The sequence below is a fragment of the Pipra filicauda genome, unplaced genomic scaffold (assembly GCF_003945595.2).
Source record: "Pipra filicauda isolate LSUMZ 115617 unplaced genomic scaffold, ASM394559v2 scaffold794_size103662_pilon, whole genome shotgun sequence".
Lineage (NCBI taxonomy): Eukaryota > Metazoa > Chordata > Aves > Passeriformes > Pipridae > Pipra > Pipra filicauda.
Window position 1 is genome coordinate 40,625 of NW_024104969.1, and position 16,550 is coordinate 57,174.

The 16,550-nt window shown below is 50.3% G+C and overlaps 1 long non-coding RNA gene across 1 annotated transcript; it reads left to right on the plus strand.

Annotated features, from left to right (window-relative positions):
• Positions 1–8,248: 8,248 nt before the first annotated feature.
• LOC113990727 lies at positions 8,249–11,473 on the plus strand. Its single transcript, XR_005566739.1, has 3 exons — positions 8,249–8,759; positions 8,875–8,967; positions 11,265–11,473. It is a non-coding gene; the product is annotated as an uncharacterized LOC113990727 (long non-coding RNA).
• The last annotated feature ends 5,077 nt before the right edge of the window (positions 11,474–16,550 follow it).

The following is a 16,550-nucleotide window of genomic DNA, read 5'->3' on the forward strand; positions in this document are numbered from 1 at the left end:
GATGTGCTCCTGCTCCCAAGGCAGCACCACAGGAGACTGAGCAGCAAAGTCAGCTGGAGGTACCAGAGTGACTCTGTCTGGTCTGTGCTGCCTGTTTTGGAAAGAAGGAAGGAATATTTCCTGTGTGCTGGAACTCCCCTGTGCCTGGGAAAGCTGGGTGAGCAAACCCAATCAGGGTGGGCTTCTCTCCTGGGCAGCAACACAGCCTGGCAGGGGCTCCCATTCCCACTGCAACTGATGGGCCAAAAGGGATCACAAATCCCAGCTCCACCAGCAGGATCCTGTTCCCTGCAAACCACGGAGAAGGGATGGACACTGCTGGATTTCTGCTGGCCAATCTGTCTGACCTGGCACTTGTGCAGACACAGGGCTGCTGCTGGGGATTGTCTCTCAAGTTCTGGCCTGTCCACATGCTGCAGGATGAGAAAAGGGAACCCCGGGAGCTCAGGTTAACCCTCATTATGTTCTCTCTCTTCCTCTCAAATGCTGCTCAATATTTGCTGTACAATTCATGGAAAGAAAGGTCACTATTGCCAAGTCTCAGCTTCATCAATGCTGTTCCCAGATTCCAGAGGTCTGGAATGGAAGGCTTTCTGGGTGAGACTGTCCTAAAGTCTGACCAACCCCTCAGCACAGGTACCTCGGCATCTCCTGAAGGAGGGATTTTACTCCTTCCTGCATGAGCAACCAAGGGAGAGCCCAGACACCATCAAGCCATGAGGATAATCCAGAGTTTGTTTTGTGCAAGGACAGACCGAGCAGGTCCCATTTCTGACTCTCCTCCACAGTGCCTGGGTCATCCTGAGGATGCCACAGATCTGAGCTCCCTTTCTGTGTGCTCTGAGTCACCTCAGCTGTGCACAGTGCTCACAACTCAGCCCACAGCCCAGGGCAGAGATGGGCATTGGGTCTCCTTCTCCCACTCCATGTCCAGTACATTTCCATCAAACTTCTTTGTCAGTCTATTTGATCCATGTTCCAGTCCTATTTACCTCTCTCCTTCCCCAAGTTCAAAATTTACATAGTCATTCCATGGCTTTCTTTGGAAATATTGGTGCAGAAAAAAGGCTTTGAAAATGGTAAAAATTCCCTGTGCTGGGACTGCCATCCCCAGTCCAGCATCTCTGGTGCAGTTCTGCCTAAATATTCCAAGGTACTTCCATTTTATCTGCCGATGAAAAAGCAGCCAGAGGCTGCTCCCAGAGAGGCTTGTTTAGAAAATCCAACAGCAGCTCTTGGGTTTGTTTCCACTTGTTGTGTAGAAACCCTCACTCACACCTGAGAGGGGAACACTGTCACCAGCATGACCATGGCAGTGCCCTTGGAAGAGCTCCCTGGCAGAGGAGGGAGGTGTGTGACGAGGAGCTGGATGTGCTCCAGTGGCTCCAACACGTGCTCTCTGTGGCTGTGCCAACCCCTCATGTGCTGCCAGGCTCCAGGTCACTGCTGGCACGTGGAGAGTGTCAAAGGGCTCTCAAGGGATCTGGAGAAACAGGCCTTGAAGTTCAAGATGTGCCAGAAGGTTTGTTTGTAGCTGCAGGAATGGCAGGGAAATAGAGAAGTATTTCCACATGTCTGTCACCATCACATCTGCACTGTGGGAGAGGGGCAGGGGAGCACAGAGACCTCAGCCCAGGCAGGAAAAGCCACTGGAACATGGGCCCCTGTCATTTTGCTCAACATTTCCTACCACTCTGCCCCACAAGCCAGGGGGGATATTCCAGCAGCAGGGAGATTTGGAATCCCATGGCAGAGTCTGTGTCAGGATGTCCCATGAGACACAAAAGGGGGCTGGAAACTGCCAAAGTGCTGCCAGGACCTGCCTCACTCCCTGCTTTGCTTTCAGAGGGCAGGGATCAGAGAATTGCAGAATCATGGGATCATGGAATGATCCCATTGAGAGGGACCTTAAACCCCATGCAGTCCCACCCCCACCATGGGCAGGGACACCTTCCACCGGCCCAGGTTGCTCCAAGCCCCGTCCAACCCGGCCTTGGACACTTCCAGGGATGGGGCAGCCACAGCTTCTCTGGGCAACCTGTGCCAGGGCCTCCCCACCCTCCCAGGGAAGGACTTCTTCCAATATCCCATCTAACCCTGGCTTCCTTCAGCTTAAAGCCATTCCCCTTGTCCTGGCACTCCAGGCCCTCGTCCAAAGGGGCAGGGATGGGGAGGGAGCACCTGGCCCACTGTGAGTGCCATTCCCAAGTGAGATATTCCATGTGCACTGGGCAGGGATCAGAACCTACACAGGGATTAAACCCCTGAGGGACAGATAAGCAGCGTGGGTGATGGCAGAGGAAGTGCTGGGGTTTGTGGGTTCAGATGTAGGGGGGGTCACACATTTACCTTCTCCTGCTCATCTTCCTTCTGCACTGCTCATACTGTGCCTGGTGCCAGCCCACACCTGACCACAGCTGCAGCTGGTGAAGCCACTCTGGGGGATTTGGAGCCTGCTGGAGGCAAAACATCTCCCTGCAGGTCACTGGGGCTGCCAAGGACCACCCAGAGCTCAGCCTGGGGCTCGTTGTGCTCAGTCTCCACAGAGCAGCTGAGAACACTCAGGAGGCCAAAGCTCTGGGGAACAGGACACAGCTGGACACCCCCGGGCTGGGTGAGCCTTGGCCCCTCATCCAGGACCCTGAGCTTCAGGCAGGTCAGGAAACCCCGAGAAGGAAAAGGAGAGGGGTCACCAAGCTCAGCATCCAAGCTGTGCCCTCTCTCTGGACCCACAGAGAAGGGATGAAGGTCATCCCACCTCCTGCCACAGGGAACTCCTCAGAGTTCCCCAACTCTTCCCATGCAGCCTTTGATCGTTTTTTGCTCCCCTCAGTCAGAATGTCCTATTTTTCCCTCAGGCCTATAGTGGAACAGATAGAGGATATTTCTGGTGCCCTTGGGGTGCACAGCATTAACTGTTCCCAGGAGGAACCCCTGCCCTGGAAGGTGGGACAGCACAAACTCAGAGGTTCCTCCAGTGCCAGCAGTCTGAAGCACTTCATCCCCAGCCTGAACATTCCCATTACTGCCCTCACTCCTCCTTTAACACCACAGTAACTTTGCCTGTTTCACTCACCACAAAAGTCTCATGACCTGTGTTCTGTGTTCTCTGGGCCTCCCCAGCACCTTGGGACACTGAGACCCCCAGGGAATGCTCATTCCTGAGGCAGAAAGCCTTGCTTGTTCCCCCTTCTCAATTCAGTATTTTTAAATCCTTGCCTTCCACTGACACACCCATCAAACTGCCTCTCTGTCCCAAATCTACTTTACAAACTCTTATCTACAGCTCCCTCCAAGCACAGACACTTTGCCAGGCACTTTTAAAGTCTTAATTCCTATTATACCTCCTAATTCAAACCTCAGGTTGTTCTCAGCACCTATATTTGAACTGACTCTATTTCTGGTTTCCTGGTTTCAGATGAATATGAGGACATGCCTTTTATAGACTGCACACTCTTGGTATCTGAGCATATCTGAAATTAATAAGTTACACATACTTTGGAATAAAATGTGTTACATTTTAAACAATAGAGGCAGTGAGATGCCAGGAAAAAAAGAGATAAGAGTAGAGTACCTTAATAAAACTGTGTTTCCAAAGAGCAGTCAGGGAGTTGTGAGTGCAGATATGGGCACACACAAAGCACAGACTTGCTCTGAAATACGGCTCTGAAGGATGAGGGGTTTTATTCAGCAGATCTGCATCTCTCTGACTCCTCCAGCATTCCTCCTGTAGCTGGAAGGCCCCCAGGCTCAGTCTGTGTCTGATCACAGCATTGGAATAAACCCCCACGAGTCAAGGATCACCCTGAGCAGGGAATTCCTTTTTGATCACATTATAAGTCCATTTCTTCAAGGTACATCAGCTACATTAGGAAGAAAGGAAGGTTTGGGAAGGTTTGGGAAGGTTTGGGAAGGGAAGGTTTGGGAAGGGAAGGTTTGGGAAAGTTTGGGAAGGTTTGGGAAGGGAAGGGGAAGGGGAAGGGCTGCTCTGCATGCTCACAGAAGTACATTCTCTGCAGCAGATCCAAGGCAGTGCCATTGAAATCAATTAAAATCTCTCAGTTATTGGCACAAAGTGGGCTGGGAACCAGCTCTTTGGAGGAGGAACTGGGCTGTCATCCAGAACCTGTGTGTCAGCCCTAGGAATTCCTGGCAGCCTCCCAGGTTCTCTGTTCGTTCTCTTGATGTTTGGACTATCCAAGAGTCAGAAAAACTGCCGTGGAGAGATCTGTCCCTGGCCAAAGGCTCCCTGCTCCACAGATCCTCTGGCTGTGGCATCACCTCAACATTTGTCTCAGGCCGAAATGCAGCCACTGGCTGGGAAGCAGAGGCAGTGAAGAAGAGCTGCTTCTTTCTTTTCAACTGACAGACAGGTTCAATCCAACCCTCAGCCTCCAAAACTGCCCCAGATCTGGGCTTTGGCAGCTTTATTTACTCCATGAGACCACCAGAGTAGCCTCATGGCACTGCATGGGATTGGTGCTGTCACCAGGGAAGGCTTTTGAGACACCACAGAATGGCAGAACCTCCTGAGCTGGAAGGGTCCCACAGGGATCATGGAATCCAACCCTCAGCCCTGCCCAGCCCCAGCCCCAGGAGTCACCCCCTGTGCCTGACAATAATGACCATGACTGTCTTTCCATAGAGAAAGATGCTGGGATAAGGGATTGGGGATGGATTTTTCCAGGAGTGTGGTGGCCTTTGCGTGAGGGATCTCAGGACCCTGGACAGTTTTAAGCCACCACCTGAAGAGTGTGGATGATGGAATGGGTTTATCCAGTTCTGAGGAGGAATGAAGGTGCTCTCAGGAAGGAAACATCTGTCCCAGCAACAGTCAGGAGCTGAGCAGTGGGAAGGCTGAGCCCTGTCCAAGGGTGGTCTCTGGCACAGCTGCTGGGGGTCTCAGTGCAACCCTCACTCTCCCATCCAATGCCTGGGAGCAGCACCAGGAGTGGATTATTCCCAGCAAATTATAACTTTTTAGTTGTCAAAAAGTTGTAATTTTTATTATTTTTGTAGTAGTATTGTTATTATGTTATATTATTTCATAATTTTATTGTTTTATTATTTCAATATTACTCTGCAGGAGCAGAGTGCAGGGATTACTTTGGGAAGTCCAAGGAGAGTCCAAGGAGAACATGCTCCACTCATCCTTCAAACCAAAGAAGCTCCTAAGACCAAATCATTCCCCTCTCAGTGAGTCCCAGATCTGGAAAGCAAATCTGGAAAGCAAACTTGGGTCCTGTGTCTCCAAAGACATCTCTCTGATGATGCCCCAAGTTTCTCCCAAGGAACTTCAGGGGATAAACTGTATATAACACACTGGCTTTGCTATAGAATTTTGGGTGTGCCCAACCTCTTCATCTGACCATGGGACTCAGTTGTTCTGTTGAGACCACAGATGTTTCAGAACTACAGATCCCTCTGTAAACCCCTCTGTCTGCACACAGGAGCCTCAATTATTTTCAGAATGTTTGAATTTCCTATTTACAACTGGCAAACAGGAATAAGGCTGAATGCTAAAGACACAGCTCTAAGGTGGTCCTTCATTTAGGTGTAAACCCCTGTTTGGGGAGATAACCAGCCTGAGACACTCAGTGACACCATTGCAGGAAATCATAAGGCTTTTTTATACAACAGTTTTTGATAATAAGTATAGAAATAAATATAGAAAAACACATTCTTCAAAGAGCAGCTCATGGTGTGCAGCTGAAGCTCCAGTTTCATAGACAGCTGGGCTGTACCTGCCAGCTTTTCACCAGCCTTCAGCTCAGTTCTCAAAGATATCTGCCAAAACATCACAGAGAGTTGACAGACTCTCTGTGAAAGGGCATCCAATAATAGGCAGGGTTTCTTTCTTCTCCTCTCAGCTATTGTCATTTATTTTGTTATTCTGTTAACACACAGCAGAGAGAAGAGGAATCCATTCCAGAGCACCAGAGCATCCCTGGGCATTCAGCAGGGTGCTGGATGCCATGGAGTTTGTGGGAAAAGGATGGGCAACATCACTGCCCACAGATGGAGAATTGGTTGAGTGATAACTTCTGGGATTTATCTTGACGTGGAAACATCAGATCCTCAGCAGAGGCAGTGGGGAAGGTGGTCCCAAACTCTGTAACAGGGACTGGTGCTGAAAGCAAAAGCCAGGGATGTCCAGTGACTTATCAGCCAAAACACAGGGCTGATCCCAGCCTGGGTGTGCACACACAGACAGGCCCAGGGTGGTCTTTCCAGGCTCAGACACAAGATTCTGGGTTTAACTGTCCCTCAGTGAAAAAGAATAGGCAGCCCAGCCTGGCTGGCACCTTCTCAGTCCTGGCCCTGTCCTCCAGGAGGCACATTTGATCAGGGAAGGTTAAAAATGCTACTGATGGGCTGAGGAGGTGAACAGTGTGATCCCCTCCCCTGCCTGGGGAGGCTGCTCACAGGGGAAGGTGTTTTCCTTGCTGCAGGAAGGAGTTTCCATTCTGTAGCTGGCTCTGGAGCAACTGTGGACTCCTTGCCACAGGAAACTGGATCTCACTGGGTCTGTTCAGCTGGAGAAGAGGAGACTGAGGGGAGACCTCACTGCAGTTCCACCTCCTGGGCAGGGGCAGAGGAGGGGCAGGGACTGAGCTCTGCTCTGGGGGGACCAGGGACAGCAGCCAGGGAATGGCTGGAGCTGTGTCAGGGCAGGCTCAGGTTGGATCTCAGCCAAAGGTTCTTCCCCCAGAGGCTGATCGGGCACTGCCCAGGTTCCCCAGGGCAGTGGGCACAGCCCCAAGGCTGCCAGAGCTCCAGGAGGGTTTGGCTGATCCTCTGGGGCACAGGGGGTGACTCTTGGGGATTGGGCCTGTGCAGGGCTGAGGGTTGGACTGGATGATCCTTGTGGGTCCCTTCCAACTCAGCACATTCTGTGCTAACGTGTGATAGATATTCTGTGATATTCCATCCCACAGCTGGCTCTGGAGCAACCCTGGGCTCCTTCCCCAGGAAGCTGGATGTCCCTGGGTGTGCCAGCTGAGCTCTCCTGGCTCAGCAGTGCCCCGTGTGCCCCTGTCCTGCTTGGGGCCGTCGTGCTGCTGTTCCCTGCCCAAGCCTGAGGAAGGCTCTCAGCTGAGCCACCAATCCTCCCTGTGCTCATTGCTAACAGTCTGGGAAGGCTTGGAAAGCCACATCCCGTGTTCTCCCCGTGGCCATGAGCAGTGTGAAGACAGAAGGGGCCCTTCCCCTTTGTTGTTTCACTTGCAGGAGGTTACGCTGGGGTTTGATGTGGTTCTGCTCATGTTCCCCCACCCCTCACTCACAGCATCAGCTGCACCATTGGTATGGTTTCCACAGCCTCCCCCTCTCCTCCCACCAGGCTCTTCAGAGGGCTATAAAAGCCAGAGCTGTCCAGACTCCGCTGAGAAACGGCCGGTCGTGTCTGAAGTCGATTAAATAATTCAGGGTGGCTGAGATGCCCTATTGCGTAATGGAATCTTTCTGCAGAGCTCTGGAGCCTTTCCCACCTCCCAGGGGGCCCATTTTCAAGTCAATACAATTAAGTGTCAGAATATGCAATGGTTGAAATTAATCTGGAATAAGAATGCAAGTGATCTTTAGCACACACACTGCAAGACACCATCAAAATCATTAGATACCAGCCAGGAGGAACAGCAAATGATTCATTGGCATGCAGCGGGCTGGGCTCAACACCTCTCCATTGACAGGATGTCTAACAAGTGTTTAATGAGAAAAAGGACTCAACATACCTAACCTAGCCCTTAATTTTTGCATATCTATTCATGGCAAGCTACAGATGCAGGTATGAAAAAACCGACCCTTTAAAGTTCTCTCTTTCTCTGTATTAATGAGTCTCCTGCAAGCTTGGATTACTAATGATGGGGGCAGGCAGCAAATTCCAGCTTGGATCTGATTCATTGTGTGTTTTGGAGCCGTGTTGGGCTGAGCTGGTTGTGACAGATGTAATATAAGACCCCAAAATAACAAATTAAGGGTATGAACCAGCACTTTGGGAAAGAAACTGGAACACAAGGCTGCAAGCCAAGCAGCGGAACCAGCCCTGACAGCAGGGAACCAGGACAGGAGGGAGGAATCGGAATTTTCAAACTGCTAATGATGATTAAATTAATAAATCTCTTTCCTCCCATTCATCTCTGAATCATATTTACATGGACCAGCAAAACTGCTGGTTCCTGAGGTGATGCTCGGAAAAGGGGTTTATTTTGGGGGCTCCAAAAGGAGCAGTGGGTTGTGTAACAGGGGATGGTGGGTGTCCAAGGGGAGGAAATGGTGTCAGCCACAATACCTGACCCTGTTCCACCACGTTCAGTCCACGTGCAAAGTGTGCAGCTCTGAATATTAGAGATCCACCGAGGTGTCTGCACGGAGACCAGTTTGCATACAGACATGTCATTTATAAAACACAGAGCCTGTCACAGACACAGCAAATCCAGGTGGGGATGTGCCAATGAGAGAACACAATGGGTGGGGAGAGCAGAAATGACCTGCTCCTGTGCTGACACAGGATGTCCCACAGCCCTGTCTCACTGACAGGCTCTTCAGAGACTCACACAAACACCAGATCACTCGGGCAAACACAGCCCCAGCCACGAGTCACTCACTCTGTGCTCCTCTCCCATCACCCTTCAGTGGGAGCAGCTGAGCTGTGGTGCTGGGAAAACTCTGCAGCTTCCAGGGAAGAAAGAGCTGAGAAGGTGGAGCTGTCACCCACAGCTGGACACACTGGAGCACCTCAGGAGGACCTTGGTTGCTAAGTATGATCTAGAGCTGCCTTTGCCCTCTCTCATGTCTGTCCCTGTAGATTTTCTTACACACAAACACAAACATTGAACTGATAAAGCTGTTGCTTTACTCTTGTCTTTGCAGCAGCCCTGAGGGACCTGCTGACACCAGAACCCTATTCCCCAGTACTGGCCCATGGGATCTGGCTCTCCAGGAGGTGAAGGTTGGCCAAGGTGCCAGGTCAGTGCTGGGGTGGTGGAGCAGGATTTGCCCTTGGATTGTGGTCAAACAACTCAAACAATGCCCTATTTTGCAAGCTGTGGAGAGAGCCAGGTGATGCTAAAACCAGTCTGGCACATCAACCCCAAATTAACATCCTCATAGTGAGGCAAATATCTGGCAGATAAACTGCTAAGCTGACCTGGAGACATATGACTGGCAGTCCATCACTTTATACTATAGAAGTCCAGTCCACTTTCTTAGGATCAGGTTCTTCTGACACACCCTTTGGGGTGTGTGGTATGTGGAGGTTCCTCTCTTGAGAGGGGAGGCCATTTCAAGGATAGTCCTTGAGTTTAAGAGAAAGAGCTCTGCCCACAGCATTGGTCTGGTGAGTTACATCAATCTCTGTTTAATAACTATTTCTTATTTTTCTAGCTCTAATATAATTATTTCACAGAATTGCTTTGATATAGTGCACTACCCTATCCTATACTATACTAGTAGTTTTAGCTTCTATACTGTGTAATAAATAATTCTGAATAAGATCTTTTGTCTCATCATTTGCCAAAATAATTAATTTTATATAAATATACCCAGTTTGCCACTTTTAACCCTGCAGGACAAAGTTGTACTTAAACTGTTGACAAAGCCCGAGGCTGAGATTGGATCCAGCCACCCCCAGGCTCCTCTCTGAGCAGGGGGTCCTTTCTGTACCTTGTGAGCCAACGGGAGGGTTTCTCTGATTAACTTGGTCTAAAGCCCCACTCCCACCCTAACAGAGGGCCCCCTCAGCCTCTCAGAGCCCGCTGAACACACTGAGACTCAGCTGCTGCCTCACCCCTCAGCTCCCCTCCCTTCCTGACACTGCCTCGTGCCCTCTCCCAAATGCTGCAGCTTCCGAACCTCAAACCCACGAGGTCACCACCTCCCCCTGCCCTGGCACCAGGAATTACAGGCTCTGTGTGTCCTCTTGCACAGGGGCTGGCAGAGGAGGGTGAGCATTTTCCAAGGCAGGATCAGATCAGGAACGATTTCCTCCTATATTTAAAGGAAATGCACAAACATAGGGAGTTGGATATTTATCAGGTGCCAAAGTATCTGAGGAGTGATATCTGCTGGGTGTAAGGCCCTGCTAAAGGACATACACCATGTTCCACACCAGGCACAGCTGGACCTCCCAAGCAGGGCTGTGCCACCCCCAGTGCCCCGAGCCCTGTGCCCATGGGAGGTGCAACCAATCTGCAGAAGGGAGAGAATGGAGGCCCAGCAGGCAAATCTCACATTCAGCTGTAAATCTGCACAGATTTACAGCTGTAAATCTGCCACATCTGCACAGATAAAATGTGCTGTGGGGAGCTGCTGGGGCTCAGTCACCAGGGCTCCCCTGCCCAGCACTGTTCTCACCCTGCCCACACTGCAGAGCTGAGCACTGGCCCGGGCTCCAGCCTTGGAGTTCTGGCTCAGTTCTTAATTTTTCCTGCCTATGGCACTGCAGGAGAACATCCTCAGAGCACATTGCAGTGGGATACTCGAAGAAGAGCCTCCTGCAACTCCCTGACTCAGAGCACATCTCAAAATGACTCCAGGAACAGCCCAGATCCAAAAGTCAGAGGTCACATTTCTGGAAGTGTTACTGGGCAGGCTGAGGGCACTGAGGGCACTGAGGGCACTGAGGGCACTGAGGGCACTGAGGGAACTGAGGACACTGAGGGCACTGAGGGCACTGAGGGCACTGAGGGGACTGAGGGCACTGAGGGCACTGAGGGAACTGAGGACACTGAGGGCACTGAGGGCACTGAGGGAACTGAGGACACTGAGGACACTGAGGGCACTGAGGGGACTGAGGGGACTGAGGACACTGAGGGAACTGAGGACACTGAGGGGACTGAGGGCACTGAGGGCACTGAGGGGACTGAGGACACTGAGGACACTGAGGGGACTGAGGGCACTGAGGGGACTGAGGGCACTGAGGACACTGAGGGGACTGAGGGCACTGAGGGCACTGAGGGGACTGAGGGAACTGAGGGGACTGAGGGAACTGAGGGGACTGAGGGGACTGAGGGGACTGAGGACACTTGACTCTCCTTGTTTTCAACACCTGCTTTTCGAGTTCCAACCTCCTCAAGGACCTGGCACAAACTTACGAGGAATTAGCAGGTTGTAGGGAAAGTTCCCTACGAGATGATCCCGCAGCAGGAGGGTCTGACCCCCCAAACCCCTCCTACCTCACTGTTCCCTGGCCCCTTGCACTGGGTTCAGATGGGAAATTATGCTTTTCCCACCAAATAACCTCACTATTTTTAACACTGTTGCAGAGTTACCAGGAAAACAAAGAAGCTGTTCAGTGATGAACCAACATTATCATCTGCTCCACAGAATTTCTGCTGCTGTCCCAGACTGGTGGAACACAAGGAGCCCAATCCCACTTGGAAACTATTTTCAAGGTCTGAGACTGATAGTGAAAAAAAAAATAAATAAAAATCACATTTTTACCTGAAAACTCAGCAATCATGGTGTGAAATAATCTGTCTGGAGTGAATTTACTGCTCCTCAAGCTTTGTTCCTTCCCTGTGGTTGGGGGTACCTGTGGGTGCCTGCTCCCTGTTGTAGCAGCTGTGTAACCTCCTCCAGCCTGGGGAACTGGGCAGAGCTCTGAGGAGCCCTGGCACCTCTGTGGGCACAGTCCAGCTTGGGCCAGTCCCAGCCTGGGACACCCGAGAGTATCAAGGTGCTCGGAACAGGTTGAAGAAGCTGGTTTTAAATCAGAGGGATGTGATAACTCCTGTCTGCTGTGCTCCTGTTTGTGCCACTGGAGTGTTGAACTCTCAGCAACTCCCACAGCACTTGGAGCAGCTGGAGCTGCTCCTACACTAATAGGGCAAGTGGGATCCATCCCCTGAGGGCTAAAAGACCCCCACAGCTCCCTCTTGCTAGAGGGGGGAAGAGATGTCTTGTGCCATCCAGTGAATGCTCCTTTAGAGGTGCTTTTGTCTCCCAGGTGTGGTAGAACCACATGGAACTAAAGGTTCTACCTCAGAATAAAACATCCAACCTCTTCCTGATGTGATATGAGATTAACCCTGCCATGTGCCTCACCATGGGCACCTTTATGGCCTGAAGAGTTTGGATTCATCCCTAGATCACCACGACACACTGACAGCAAAGTCTTTCCCCACGGTGTAAAGAACACCCCCTGTAATGACTTTACAGCCTTTAAATGCCAGGCAGTGATGCATTGCCCACTGACATGTCAGAGAGGAACCATAAATCACAATCTTGCAGGAGCCTGTGGATGTCAGACATGTGGATGTGCTGATTTGGTCTCCATGGTAGTTTGGCATGTCTCACATCTTTGTCTTCTGCCCAAAATAGATTAGCTCTTAAATATTACTCAGCACTTGGAGTTCTGCCACAGCACAGAAGACAGTTGAGAAAACACCAAAAATGTGTCTCGCAGTGCAAAGAAATATTGAGATAAACTTCACTGGCTTTGTTCAGTCTAAAAGTAGAACCCTTTGGTGTAACAAGAAGGCAGGGTGGGGTTATTTGGCTCATGGCAGCTGAAGTGGAGATTTTAACACATGTACTGGAACTGCAATAAGACAAAACCTGAGCATGAAGCTGCTCAGCTAAAGCTCAGGACTAACCCTTGCTGTAGCACTCATCTCTCCTGTCCAGGTACTGGGCTGTCAGTTCAAACTGAACACAGGAAATCTTTCAATATTTCCAGAAATAATCAAATTATATCAGGCACAATCATAACAACAGAGCACCTCGGTTACTTGCTCCCCCCAAATTCCTGCTTTCACAGCACAAACACACAAATCATGTCACAGACAAAGACAAACCTACACATTTGCACGAGCAAACCAGGCAGTTTGCCTGCAGTACGTGTGGAGATGTTCAGCACTTGCACCACTCATGAGTGGGAGTGTGAATCTGCCATTAAAAAAAATTAGAAATTAACATTATAATACTGTTTAAATAAAATGTGGTTTTATAGGTAGCTGAAAAGTAAATTCTAAGGCCATTCCTTTCTGGTTTGTCCATAAACAGCCAAAGTAGAATTTGATTTCTTCAGAAAACAGACTTTGGAAAGCCTCCCCCCTTAACCCCCCTGGCTGGGGGCTGTTGTGGTGGATGGACAGTCTGGACTCCCCCTGCCCACTCTTCCACCTTCCCAGGGATGGGAAATGTGCTCTGTGGGGCTTCCAGGTGTGAAAACCATGAGCCCATCCACAGGAGAGCAGAGCCCCCGAGAGCTTTCAGTCCAGAGGGAAAGCAGGTTTTGTTCTGATGTGGGAAGGAACCAGGAAACCACATTGCCCAGAAAACTGCTGGGAGATAACCCCGATGTCTGGGACGAAGAGGCAGGAACGTGGCCCTGCTGGGGGTTATCCTTGTGCTTGGGAAAGGTTATCAGGACACTCCACCCTGTGGCCCATCTCTCCTGGGGTTCTCTTGCTGTCTCACCCTAAATACCCTCCTGATGTGACATGACATGACTGTAAAACTCCTCTTGGGTGGGCTGGAGAAAGGGAGACCTTGTGTAAATGTCCTTCCTCGAACCATTGCAGTTCCCAGCCCAGCTGGGGTTTGGAGGTGGTTCCTCTGCTCCCCTTCCCCCGGAGCAGAGCCAGGCTGGAATTGCAGGGTATTGGATTACAAGTCCCACGGGTTCTGCCTCAGCCTCAGTAAACTTTATTTAAGCACACACAGACATACACAGACAATATACATAGATTTGTTTCTTCTCTGACAGTGCTACAGGACCAACACTACTGCGGATGACACTCGCGGAGAGCTGGAAAAAGTGCAGGAAATGTAAAAACCAAGGTCTTTTAATAATCTGTGAGTCATGTCATCCACAGGAACAACACAGGAGCGTTCAACCAGGTGAGCACGAGGACACATCTCCACATACAGTACATTGGTCTATAGAGGAATCTCCACATACATTGTGTCTACAGGGAGGTACAACAGTCTCGAGGTCAGGAGGACACAAAACCAGACAGGGACTGGCACATGCACCCCCAGTGGCACAGCCCAGTGGCACTGCCAGGGTGGCTGGGGCAGGGGAGGGGGGACAGAAAGATGCTCCAAACACAGTCTCACTGTACACTCCAAAAACTCACCAAAATAGGCAACAAGGTCATCAAATGAACATTCATTGGGGGTTCTGGTGCCCAGCTGGGTCAGAGCTCACAGCTTTGGTGTCACCAGGACTCCTGGGATAGGTGGTTACTTGTCTTATAGAGCTCCAGCTGGCTCTCAACATGTATTTTATATACAGTACATATACACAGAACATACACAGAGCAGTATATGTATACTTTTGTGTTTTCCTGTTTGTACATTATATCACAGGTTATAGGAACACATAAAATATATGTTTCAAGAGCTAAAAAGGAAAGAATTTTATAAAATATTCATCATACACCCCTCAAACCCCCCAGAACAAAAAAAATAAAATAAAAGCCCAGAAGTCAAACAAAAGAACTCCAGAGAGACACTCTGGAAGTGGTCACTGCCTGCCCTGGGCCAGCTGTACATCCCTTCCCTTCCTCTGGGAGGACAGGAACGAGGGGGGTTTGCAACCATGCACCCAGGAAAACACAAAGCTGTATAAACAGTCCAACTGCACAGGCAGAGTCCGGAATCTGGAATCTGGAATCTGGAATTTGTCTGACTCTACACTCCCCCACCACCTCCCCTGCAAGGGTTTCAAAGGTTCTGCCTGAGCACAGTATTTTACCTGCAGCAATATTTCCTGGACTAAACCCACTGCCTGCAGTCCAACACTGTTCTCTCAGGGCACTTAGAACCCACTGCTGAGTTAGAGCTTTTTATTTAAAACAATCTTTTGATTTAGCAAAAAATGGTTTCCACTGTACCCTTCGTGTGTCCTCTTCCTAATGTGACAAACCCGGAGGAGATGAAATTATGGAGATCTGGGCCTCCACTTCGGTAAATATCTTTTCCATAGTGACCTGTCAAGGAAAAGAAAACAAAATCACCTTTATTCAGTGTGCCTGTGTGGATATAGATATCTGTATTTGTGCTATACAGCCCTGCTGTCACCCTCATAGACGAGCACCAAGACCCCACCACGTGTTACACTATTCATCCCAACCTGAGGGTCTCACAGAACACAGCAGCTACAGCAGCACTGCTTTACTGGCAAAGATTTATGGAGAACAACTGCACATTTGGATAATTGCCAAGGCAAGAACAGAATCTGAGAGGGGAACCACTGATGTGCCAAAGCAAACCCCCCAGCCTTGGGGAAGTTGGCTCATCACAGGCTCAGCTTGAGGTTTGGGACTGGTCTCACTCAGACCTTCAGGACTAAGGAGCTAAAGGAATTCAGAAGAGATTTTTGACTTTGAACCTTTCCCATTCCAGCCACACTCCTGACAGGATTCCTGCTGGCAGAGCTTTTGTGTCAGCACAAAAGCAGAGGTGCCAATGTCCCCCTGCCCAGGCTGCACCCACATCCCCAGGAACAGCAGGACAGGAAACTGTCCTTTAGCTTTGATTTGCTCTGGTCCACGAGGGGCATCCCTGGACAGTTCCTCAACTGCAACAGCCTTCTCAAAAGACTTCTTTGGAGCTTTCTCATCCCCTGACAACAGAGTAGGTTCAAGAGACACCCAGCCTTTTAATATTTAAATACATTAATAAAGAAAAAAGCCTCCTGCCTCCTTGTTACCATGCAAAGCTCTGAAATGAGGACAGAGATAATTTTTCAGATACTCTTTATCATCTCCTCCCTTTTTCATGTTGTTAATTTTTCTATTCCTTTTATTTCAGAGAGAGGCAGAGATAAGATAGGTGCAGGGGGAGGGAAGGAAGGTGGCCTCAGGGGCCAGGAATGCAGCTCAATCCCCGGTAAATCTCCACTTCTCCATGACTTTCTACCCAAGCTGTGATGTATCACTGCTCAGAGCCAGGGGGCCTGGAGGGGCTGATGGTCCAGAGCCTGCTGCTGGAGCAGGAGAGCTGTGGGCAGGGACAAGTGGGCATCAGGGATCCAGCTGGGAATATCCTGGGGCCACATACAGATGTTACAGCCCTATTTTTCAAAGGTTGAGACCACGTGCTGTTTGTTCTCATCCATTTTCAGACTCTCTGGCAGCACTAACAGGACAGAGACTTTGGAACCTACTCAGTCTGAAAAGTTTGCCTCTTTTCCTCTTAGCCAGTCACTCTCAGCCCAGTACCCAGCAGTTAGTGCTGGTTTTGCAGGTCATTCCTCCTGTCAGCAGAGTCCACCTTGCATATGAACAACCTGAGGGTGAGCACCCCAACCACTCACAGATGTCACAGAACCATGGAATGGTTTGGGCTGGAAGGGATCTTAAAGCTCATCCAGTTCCACCTCCTGCCATGGGCAGGGACACCTTCCACCAGCCCAGGTTGCTCCAAGCCCCATCCAACCTGGTCTGGGACACTTGCAGGGATGGGGCAGCCACAGCTTCTCTGGGCAACCTGTGCCAGGGCCTCCCCACCCTCACAGCCAAGAATTTCTTCCATATATCCCATCTAACCCTGCTCTCTGGCAGTTTGAGGCCCTTCCTCTTGTCCTGTCACTCCAGGTC